The 10,000-nt window shown below is 56.5% G+C and overlaps 2 non-coding genes and 1 pseudogene across 2 annotated transcripts; all 3 read left to right on the forward strand.

The window, feature by feature from the left end:
- The first annotated feature begins 3,712 nt into the window (after window positions 1–3,712).
- On the forward strand, window positions 3,713–5,621 carry LOC126433976 (small subunit ribosomal RNA). Its single transcript, XR_007578891.1, has one exon. It is a non-coding gene; the product is annotated as a small subunit ribosomal RNA (ribosomal RNA).
- Window positions 5,622–5,974: 353 nt separating this feature from the next.
- On the forward strand, window positions 5,975–6,129 carry LOC126433961 (5.8S ribosomal RNA). Its single transcript, XR_007578877.1, has one exon. It is a non-coding gene; the product is annotated as a 5.8S ribosomal RNA (ribosomal RNA).
- Window positions 6,130–6,317: 188 nt separating this feature from the next.
- The window catches only part of LOC126434001 (large subunit ribosomal RNA), a 7,954-nt pseudogene continuing 4,271 nt past the window's right edge, over window positions 6,318–10,000 (forward strand).

Genomic DNA, 10,000 nt, shown 5'->3' on the forward strand with positions numbered 1-10,000 from the left:
GACAGGGGCAGCAACATAGTGGAGCCGCAGTGTCACTAATGTACAGAGATAGAACAGTTTCGACTGGAACCAGAGTAACCGTATACACGGCACTGATTAGTAATAAATGCAGAGCCATCAGAATACAGATAATATATACAACCGTCCCTATACATGCTGAAAGACTCTGCACACAATGAGAACCACACGTCAGCCAGACACTATCACACACTACTCTCTGCCTCTAACAGGCACACACACAATATCTAACCACCAGCATGGAAGAACATCCGGTGCATCCTCTCCGCCACATTACACAATCCACACTATCATAACCAGACCGGGAGGTCCACCCAGAAAACAGAATATCCCACCCTTCCGACATCCGCCATTGCTCAGCTAAGCCACGAACACCCACACATGTCCTACACAGGGGTGCACCCAACATCACCATACTGCCTCCTGTCACAGTACACAAACAATGGCAGGAATGAAAGACACAGATCTGCCACAACCTTGGAATCGGAGCGCCGCCTGTCATGAGCCACAAGTGCATCCTGACGTGACAAATCGGATGATCCCGCAGGCATGCACTTACGATAATCACTATCAACGAACCTGCCGCCGCCCCCCCCCCCCAAATACACCTTTCCCTACAACAATGTGTACCTTAACCTAAGCTATATCGTACCTTAACCTAACCGACATTGCGCCTTAACCTAACCTACGTTGTACCTTAACCTAACCTATGTTGTACCTTAACCTAACCTACGTTGTACCTTAACCTAACCTACGTTGTGCCTTAACCTAACCTACGTTGTGCCTTAACCTAACCTACGTTGTGCCTTAACCTAACCTACGTTGTGCCTTAACCTAACCTACGTTGTGCCTTAACCTAACCTACGTTGTGCCTTAACCTAACCTACGTTGTGCCTTAACCTAACCTACGTTGTGCCTTAACCTAACCTACATTGTGCCTTAACCTAACCTACGTTGTGCCTTAACCTAACCTACGTTGTGCCTTAACCTAACCTACGTTGTGCCTTAACCTAACCTACGTTGTGCCTTAACCTAACCTACGTTGTGCCTTAACCTAACCTACGTTGTGCCTTAACCTAACCTACGTTGTGCCTTAACCTAACCTACGTTGTGCCTTAACCTAACCTACGTTGTGCCTTAACCTAACCTACGTTGTGCCTTAACCTAACCTACGTTGTGCCTTAACCTAACCTACGTTGTGCCTTAACCTAACCTACGTTGTGCCTTAACCTAACCTACGTTGTGCCTTAACCTAACCTACGTTGTGCCTTAACCTAACCTACGTTGTGCCTTAACCTAACCTACGTTGTGCCTTAACCTAACCTACGTTGTGCCTTAACCTAACCTACGTTGTGCCTTAACCTAACTTACGTTGTGCCTTAACCTAACTTACGTTGTGCCTTAACCTAACTTACGTTGTGCCTTAACCTAACCCATGTTGTGCCTTAACCTAACCCATGTTGTGCCTTAACCTAACCCATGTTGTGCCTTAACCTAACCCATGTTGTGCCTTAACGTAACCCATGTTGTGCCTTAACGTAACCCATGTTGTGCCTTAACGTAACCCATGTTGTGCCTTAACGTAACCCATGTTGTGCCTTAACGTAACCCATGTTGTGCCTTAACGTAACCCATGTTGTGCCTTAACGTAACCCATGTTGTGCCTTAACGTAACCCATGTTGTGCCTTAACGTAACCCATGTTGTGCCTTAACGTAACCCAATTTGTGCCTTAACGTAACCCAATTTGTGCCTTAACGTAACCCAATTTGTGCCTTAACGTAACCTAATTTGTGCCTTAACGTAACCTAATTTGTGCCTTAACGTAACCCATATTGCGCCTCAACCTAACCTATATTGCGCCTTAACCTGACGCACGTTGTCGCTGAACCTGCTCTGTAATTGTTATGCAACTCGTTAAATTAGTGTAGTGTTGCCTAACCGCAACCCTCGCAATACAGTTCGCTATTCGCACTGCCCGGTCCCCTGTGTATCGCGTCATGTTAAACACCTTGCAAGTGTTGCTGACTTTCCACATGCTCCTGCTATACACTGTAATGTGGATAGCAGCAGGACGTACATGCCCCCCCCCTTCCCCCCTGCCTTCGCAAGCTGGTCGTTGAGAAGTTTGCATGTTCAATGCCCTTCGCATGCCGACGTACTCAGCCTACGTTGTGGTACGGCCTGTCACCTGTCCGCGGATGTACGCAAAACCCACAAACTGTGCTGCACATTGGTCCGTATGTACTGAATGATACATCGTGGCACATGTGTGACCGTACGACGACTGCGCCTAGCAACGGCGGACCATACAGTCCAAATATTGTGGACGCAGCTACGTGTCGTCTCCCTTTAGGAGCTGGATTGCAGTGTGGTACGCCATTCAGACGTGTGGGAGGAACGGACGCCCTGGATGGCGATCAGCATGAGCAGTCTGTTGATGTAGTGGAGCGTGTATTCGGACGTAGTCGTCTCTTCTCACACACTGTGATAGCATGTTGCACCGCGTTCCACATCTGCGACATGCTGCAGAGGCCGGCTGACAGTCGTTCGCGCAATGGACACCGCATACGTACGGGGGCTACCTTCCACGTGTTCTCTAGGCGTGCACATGTTGTTGCGTCTATGTGGGCAGACGTAGTGTGTTGTGACACCTGACACAGGCATGCAATACTCGTTGCAAATGGCGATGGACGTCTACGTTTGCTGGTGACGTTACGCAAATGAACAACTGGTAACCCGTTGTGGTGCGGTTGTTCTCGCTAGAGGTGAATCAGTGTTGGCGACGATCGGTCGAGCTATTAACCGGTTGTTTCATGGATACCCACCATGCCCACGAACGTGAAAGGGGACCCACCATGCCCACGAACGTGAAAGGGGGATCTGGGTGTGAGGCGATACGCGGCGGTGGCTGGGTGGGACCGTCCCCGGCCGGTGAGGGGGGGCCGCCCGGCGTGCTGGCAGCGCGGTGCGTGGGCGCACGCGCTACAGCCGGCTGGTGGGGGCGGCCAGTGGCAGGCGCGCCGGCCGACGGACGCGGCAGGCGGCGCAGCTGCGCGCCGGCGCCCCCTGCTCGCGGCGCCTTGCGGCCAAAGTAGGTCCTCGCGGGCCCGGTGCGAAGCGCGGTGGCCATCTGCAGTGTGCTGGTCCGATTGAGGACTGTGTGCGCTGAGGATGCGCCGCCGCCCGGCGCTCGGCGCCGCGACGCCGTCTGCTGCTCGGTCGCCCCAGCGGTTCTCGCAGGTGGTTTGTATCGCAGCTGTGCGGACGTGTTGGCGCGTGCGCTGTGCTGGGAGAGTTCGCTTCGGCACCCAAGTGGGGCTTTTGTCCTTCTGTGGCGCTGGCGTTGGAGCTGCCGGTCACCGTAGGTGGCGCGTGTTGTCTCCCGCCGGCAATGCCACGACAGCACGCTCCCGGGCCTCTGTCGGCAGCGGCAAGCTCAGTTGGGAGCACGGGTGGTCGCACCTAAAGCGTCTACTCGCCTAACTCCGGGCGATTGCGCCTCTCTCGAACCCGACCAAGTACTTAGGACGGCGCTGCGCGCCGCCGGGACCTGAGAGGGTTTCGAGGTGTGTTGTGCAGGGGAGCTCAGCCTCCTCCTGTTTGCAGAATAATTGAGCGGACGCTTGCGTGTTCGCGCGGGCCCCCGGGACACACTCCCGGGCGGCCGGCTGCTCAGCTCTAGTTGACGCAGCTCCCTGGTTGATCCTGCCAGTAGTCATATGCTTGTCTCAAAGATTAAGCCATGCATGTCTCAGTACAAGCCGCATTAAGGTGAAACCGCGAATGGCTCATTAAATCAGTTATGGTTCCTTAGATCGTACCCACGTTACTTGGATAACTGTGGTAATTCTAGAGCTAATACATGCAAACAGAGTCCCGACCAGAGATGGAAGGGACGCTTTTATTAGATCAAAACCAATCGGTCGGCTCGTCCGGTCCGTTTGCCTTGGTGACTCTGAATAACTTTGGGCTGATCGCACGGTCCTCGTACCGGCGACGCATCTTTCAAATGTCTGCCTTATCAACTGTCGATGGTAGGTTCTGCGCCTACCATGGTTGTAACGGGTAACGGGGAATCAGGGTTCGATTCCGGAGAGGGAGCCTGAGAAACGGCTACCACATCCAAGGAAGGCAGCAGGCGCGCAAATTACCCACTCCCGGCACGGGGAGGTAGTGACGAAAAATAACGATACGGGACTCATCCGAGGCCCCGTAATCGGAATGAGTACACTTTAAATCCTTTAACGAGTATCTATTGGAGGGCAAGTCTGGTGCCAGCAGCCGCGGTAATTCCAGCTCCAATAGCGTATATTAAAGTTGTTGCGGTTAAAAAGCTCGTAGTTGGATTTGTGTCCCACGCTGTTGGTTCACCGCCCGTCGGTGTTTAACTGGCATGTATCGTGGGACGTCCTGCCGGTGGGGCGAGCCGAAGGCGTGCGACCGCCTCGTGCGTGCTCGTGCGTCCCGAGGCGGACCCCGTTGAAATCCTACCAGGGTGCTCTTTATTGAGTGTCTCGGTGGGCCGGCACGTTTACTTTGAACAAATTAGAGTGCTTAAAGCAGGCAAGCCCGCCTGAATACTGTGTGCATGGAATAATGGAATAGGACCTCGGTTCTATTTTGTTGGTTTTCGGAACCCGAGGTAATGATTAATAGGGACAGGCGGGGGCATTCGTATTGCGACGTTAGAGGTGAAATTCTTGGATCGTCGCAAGACGAACAGAAGCGAAAGCATTTGCCAAGTATGTTTTCATTAATCAAGAACGAAAGTTAGAGGTTCGAAGGCGATCAGATACCGCCCTAGTTCTAACCATAAACGATGCCAGCCAGCGATCCGCCGCAGTTCCTCCGATGACTCGGCGGGCAGCCTCCGGGAAACCAAAGCTTTTGGGTTCCGGGGGAAGTATGGTTGCAAAGCTGAAACTTAAAGGAATTGACGGAAGGGCACCACCAGGAGTGGAGCCTGCGGCTTAATTTGACTCAACACGGGAAACCTCACCAGGCCCGGACACCGGAAGGATTGACAGATTGATAGCTCTTTCTTGATTCGGTGGGTGGTGGTGCATGGCCGTTCTTAGTTGGTGGAGCGATTTGTCTGGTTAATTCCGATAACGAACGAGACTCTAGCCTGCTAACTAGTCGCGTGACATCCTTCGTGCTGTCAGCGATTACTTTTCTTCTTAGAGGGACAGGCGGCTTCTAGCCGCACGAGATTGAGCAATAACAGGTCTGTGATGCCCTTAGATGTTCTGGGCCGCACGCGCGCTACACTGAAGGAATCAGCGTGTCTTCCTAGGCCGAAAGGTCGGGGTAACCCGCTGAACCTCCTTCGTGCTAGGGATTGGGGCTTGCAATTGTTCCCCATGAACGAGGAATTCCCAGTAAGCGCGAGTCATAAGCTCGCGTTGATTACGTCCCTGCCCTTTGTACACACCGCCCGTCGCTACTACCGATTGAATGATTTAGTGAGGTCTTCGGACTGGTACGCGGCATTGACTCTGTCGTTGCCGATGCTACCGGAAAGATGACCAAACTTGATCATTTAGAGGAAGTAAAAGTCGTAACAAGGTTTCCGTAGGTGAACCTGCGGAAGGATCATTACCGACTAGACTGCATGTCTTTCGATGTGCGTGTCGTGTCGCGCAACACGCAGCTACCTGTACGGCTCGCAGTAGCCGTGCGCCGCGTGCGGAACCACGCGTTCGTCTCAAAACTAACGGCAATGTTGTGTGGTACGAGCGCTGAAGCGCTGGAGCGGCTGGCCTGCGGCACCTGGCGCCTGGCGCCGGTTTTGAATGACTTTCGCCCGACTGCCTGTCCGCTCCGGTGTGGAGCCGTACGACGCCCATCGGCCGTGAGGCCGTTGGACACTGAACGCTGGAACAGGGCCGCCACACGCCTCAGTCCCGCCTATGCAACTGTCTCGAAAGAGATGGTGGAAACTATGAAAAGATCACCCAGGACGGTGGATCACTCGGCTCGTGGGTCGATGAAGAACGCAGCAAATTGCGCGTCGACATGTGAACTGCAGGACACATGAACATCGACGTTTCGAACGCACATTGCGGTCCATGGATTCCGTTCCCGGGCCACGTCTGGCTGAGGGTCGGCTACGTATACTGAAGCGCGCGGCGTTTGCCCCGCTTCGCTGACCTGGGAGTGTCGTGGCCGCCTGTGGGGCCGGCCGCGTCTCCTTAAACGTGCGATGCGCGCCCGTCGCCTGGCGGTTCGCATACCGGTACTTACTCGGTAGCGTGCACAGCCGGCTGGCGGCGTGGCGTGCGACACCTCGTACAACGACCTCAGAGCAGGCGAGACTACCCGCTGAATTTAAGCATATTACTAAGCGGAGGAAAAGAAACTAACAAGGATTCCCCCAGTAGCGGCGAGCGAACAGGGAAGAGTCCAGCACCGAACCCCGCAGGCGGCCGCCTGTCGTGGCATGTGGTGTTTGGGAGGGTCCACTACCCCGACGCCTCGCGCCGAGCCCAAGTCCAACTTGAATGAGGCCACGGCCCGTAGAGGGTGCCAGGCCCGTAGCGGCCGGTGCGAGCGTCGGCGGGACCTCTCCTTCGAGTCGGGTTGCTTGAGAGTGCAGCTCCAAGTGGGTGGTAAACTCCATCTGAGACTAAATATGACCACGAGACCGATAGCGAACAAGTACCGTGAGGGAAAGTTGAAAAGAACTTTGAAGAGAGAGTTCAAAAGTACGTGAAACCGTTCTGGGGTAAACGTGAGAAGTCCGAAAGGTCGAACGGGTGAGATTCACGCCCATCCGGCCACTGGCCTCCGCCCTCGGCAGATGGGGCCGGCCGCCCGCGCGGAGCAATCCGCGGCGGGGTCGTGTCCGGTTGCCTTTCCACTCGCCGCGGGGTGGGGCCGTTCCGGTGTGCGGTGGGCCGCACTTCTCCCCTAGTAGGACGTCGCGACCCGCTGGGTGCCGGCCTACGGCCCGGGTGCGCAGCCTGTCCTTCCGCGGGCCTCGGTTCGCGTCTGTTGGGCAGAGCCCCGGTGTCCTGGCTGGCTGCCCGGCGGTATATCTGGAGGAGTCGATTCGCCCCTTTGGGCGCTCGGGCTCCCGGCAAGCGCGCGCGGTTCTTCCCGGATGACGGACCTACCTGGCCCGGCCCCGGACCCGCGCCGCTGTTGGCTCGGGATGCTCTCGGGCGGAATAATCGCTCCCGTCAGCGGCGCTTCAGCTTTGGACAATTTCACGACCCGTCTTGAAACACGGACCAAGGAGTCTAACATGTGCGCGAGTCATTGGGCTGTACGAAACCTAAAGGCGTAATGAAAGTGAAGGTCTCGCCTTGCGCGGGCCGAGGGAGGATGGGGCTTCCCCGCCCTTCACGGGGCGGCGGCCTCCGCACTCCCGGGGCGTCTCGTCCTCATTGCGAGGTGAGGCGCACCTAGAGCGTACACGTTGGGACCCGAAAGATGGTGAACTATGCCTGGCCAGGACGAAGTCAGGGGAAACCCTGATGGAGGTCCGTAGCGATTCTGACGTGCAAATCGATCGTCGGAGCTGGGTATAGGGGCGAAAGACTAATCGAACCATCTAGTAGCTGGTTCCCTCCGAAGTTTCCCTCAGGATAGCTGGTGCTCGTACGAGTCTCATCCGGTAAAGCGAATGATTAGAGGCCTTGGGGCCGAAACGACCTCAACCTATTCTCAAACTTTAAATGGGTGAGATCTCCGGCTTGCTTGATATGCTGAAGCCGCGAGCAAACGACTCGGATCGGAGTGCCAAGTGGGCCACTTTTGGTAAGCAGAACTGGCGCTGTGGGATGAACCAAACGCCGAGTTAAGGCGCCCGAATCGACGCTCATGGGAAACCATGAAAGGCGTTGGTTGCTTAAGACAGCAGGACGGTGGCCATGGAAGTCGGAATCCGCTAAGGAGTGTGTAACAACTCACCTGCCGAAGCAACTAGCCCTGAAAATGGATGGCGCTGAAGCGTCGTGCCTATACTCGGCCGTCAGTCTGGCAGTCATGGCCGGTCCTTGCGGCCGGCCGCGAAGCCCTGACGAGTAGGAGGGTCGCGGCGGTGGGCGCAGAAGGGTCTGGGCGTGAGCCTGCCTGGAGCCGCCGTCGGTGCAGATCTTGGTGGTAGTAGCAAATACTCCAGCGAGGCCCTGGAGGGCTGACGCGGAGAAGGGTTTCGTGTGAACAGCCGTTGCACACGAGTCAGTCGATCCTAAGCCCTAGGAGAAATCCGATGTTGATGGGGGCCGTCATAGCATGATGCACTTTGTGCTGGCCCCCGTTGGGCGAAAGGGAATCCGGTTCCTATTCCGGAACCCGGCAGCGGAACCGATACAAGTCGGGCCCCTCTTTTAGAGATGCTCGTCGGGGTAACCCAAAAGGACCCGGAGACGCCGTCGGGAGATCGGGGAAGAGTTTTCTTTTCTGCATGAGCGTTCGAGTTCCCTGGAATCCTCTAGCAGGGAGATAGGGTTTGGAACGCGAAGAGCACCGCAGTTGCGGCGGTGTCCCGATCTTCCCCTCGGACCTTGAAAATCCGGGAGAGGGCCACGTGGAGGTGTCGCGCCGGTTCGTACCCATATCCGCAGCAGGTCTCCAAGGTGAAGAGCCTCTAGTCGATAGAATAATGTAGGTAAGGGAAGTCGGCAAATTGGATCCGTAACTTCGGGATAAGGATTGGCTCTGAGGATCGGGGCGTGTCGGGCTTGGTCGGGAAGTGGGTCAGCGCTAACGTGCCGGGCCTGGGCGAGGTGAGTGCCGTAGGGGTGCCGGTAAGTGCGGGCGTTTAGCGCGGGCGTGGTCTGCTCTCGCCGTTGGTCGGCCTCGTGCTGGCCGGCGGTGCAGGATGCGCGCGCCTGCGCGGCGTTCGCGCCCCGGTGCTTCAACCTGCGTGCAGGATCCGAGCTCGGTCCCGTGCCTTGGCCTCCCACGGATCTTCCTTGCTGCGAGGCCGCGTCCGCCTTAGCGTGCTCCTCCGGGGGCGCGCGGGTGCGCGGATTCTCTTCGGCCGCCATTCAACGATCAACTCAGAACTGGCACGGACTGGGGGAATCCGACTGTCTAATTAAAACAAAGCATTGCGATGGCCCTAGCGGGTGTTGACGCAATGTGATTTCTGCCCAGTGCTCTGAATGTCAACGTGAAGAAATTCAAGCAAGCGCGGGTAAACGGCGGGAGTAACTATGACTCTCTTAAGGTGGCCAAGTGGCGGCGGTGTGGCTGCATCCGGACTTGGCTTTTCGAAGTGCGGTCTTGATGTAGTCGTGCTGCTGCTGCGAGGTGCCTTCCTTGGGTTATGGTTACAGGGAGAGTGATGCGCAATACATGGGCCTAGCCCTCTTAGCCTCTCCTCTCCTGCGGTCTTCTCCCCTTCTCGTGGGCCCGCTGATTTTCGCAGAGTGGAAGACCGCACCAGGGGCTTGGGGGGGTTACCAGCCCCCCCTCGCATTATCCCTTTTTTAGTTGGGGGCAGTAACCAGAGAATAAGTGGTGGCCCTTCCGCTGAAGGTGCCACCCCAACTCCCCCAGCACCTAGCCGGCCAACCGGCCGTGCCGAAAATCTTGTAACTTTTGCAGCAGTATACGCCTGTAGTGAGTGCCACCGCAGCTTCACCACCAAGAATGGTCTCGGGGTCCATCGCCGCCGCCAACATCTTGCGGCCGCCAACGCGGAGATCGTGACGGAGAGGCATCGCGCGAGGTGGACGGAGGAAGAAGTCCTGTCGCTCGCCAAGGCAGAGGCCGAACTGTTCCTTGAGAGGGACGCCCGGTTCTTCTTTGTAAATCAAGAACTCATCAGGATGTTCCCCGACCGAACGCTTGAGGCAATCAAGTGCCGACGGCGGCAAGCTGCCCACAAGCAGCTTGTCCGCCAGTTCATGGAGGCGCTTGAGATCGGTCGGGGGGAAGAGCCGGCGTCCCGCCGGGGAGCAGCGAGCCCGCTGCCTGACGCGGGCGAGGCCGCTGCGCCGCCCGCCGACGCAGCCGAGGACTTC

This window comes from Schistocerca serialis, unplaced genomic scaffold (genome assembly GCF_023864345.2).
Source record: "Schistocerca serialis cubense isolate TAMUIC-IGC-003099 unplaced genomic scaffold, iqSchSeri2.2 HiC_scaffold_1178, whole genome shotgun sequence".
In the NCBI taxonomy this organism is placed as follows: Eukaryota; Metazoa; Arthropoda; class Insecta; order Orthoptera; family Acrididae; genus Schistocerca; species Schistocerca serialis.